Below are 1131 nucleotides of genomic sequence, written 5' to 3' on the forward strand. Positions count from 1 at the left end.
CTTCCACCTCAGTTTTCAATGAATAATCACAAAGTATATCACAAAAGGTGGATATAAAATATAATATTATGTACCTTAAATGAGGAGATGAGAGGAGAAAAAAATGGGTTCAAAATTGAATGACCATTAACTTAATATAGAGTGCTATATGTAGAAGAGGTTATATACAAGCTTATGATAACCATATATCAAAACCCACTAATAAAAATGCAAAGAATAAAGAGAAAGAAATCCAAATATATCACTAAAGAAAATCAGCAAAACATGAAACAGAGAAAGACAAGAAAGGATCAGACAGAATCTTCAAAACCGCCCACAAAACAATTAGTAAAATGTCAATAAATACCTATCTATCAGTAAGTACTTTTAAAAAAATTACTTTGAATGTAAATGAACTACGTGTTCCAATCAAAACACATAGGGTGATGCAATGGATTTTTTTTTTAAAAAGACCCATTTATATGGTGTCTATAAAGAGACTCAGTTTAGACCTAAAGTCACCTGAAGATGGATAGCGATGAAATGGAAAAACATAACATGTAAATGGAATTCAAAAGAAAGTCAGAAAAGAAATACTTATATTGGACAAAACAGACTTTACCACAAACACTGTAATAAGAGAGAATGGAGGACACTACACAAGCATTAAGGGGACAATCCAACAAAAGGATATAACAATTGCAAATATTTATGTACCTGATATAGGAGTACCTAAATACACACAAGAGTTAATAACAAACATAAAAGAACTAATCAATAATGGTGCGATAATAAGAGGGGATTTTAACACCCCACTTAATGGGGTGGACCCATTGGACACATCATCTAAGAAAAACACGAACAAGGAAACAATGGCTTTGAACAGCACACTGGACAAGATGGATTTAACAGATACATTCAGAATATTCCATCCTAAGCCAGAAGAATACACATTATTTTCAGGCACACACAGAACATTCTCCAGAATAGAGATCACACATTAAACCAAAAAACAAACCTCAACAAGTTCAAGATTGAATTCGTATCATGCATATTTTCTGACCACAACGTTATGAAACTAGATGTCAAACACAAGAAAAATTTGGAAATACCACAAATACATGGAGGTTAAATAACATGCTACTAGACAAT

The sequence above is a fragment of the Mustela putorius genome, unplaced genomic scaffold (assembly GCF_011764305.1).
Source record: "Mustela putorius furo isolate JIRA1106 unplaced genomic scaffold, ASM1176430v1.1 tig00001361_pilon_pilon_pilon, whole genome shotgun sequence".
In the NCBI taxonomy this organism is placed as follows: Eukaryota; Metazoa; Chordata; class Mammalia; order Carnivora; family Mustelidae; genus Mustela; species Mustela putorius.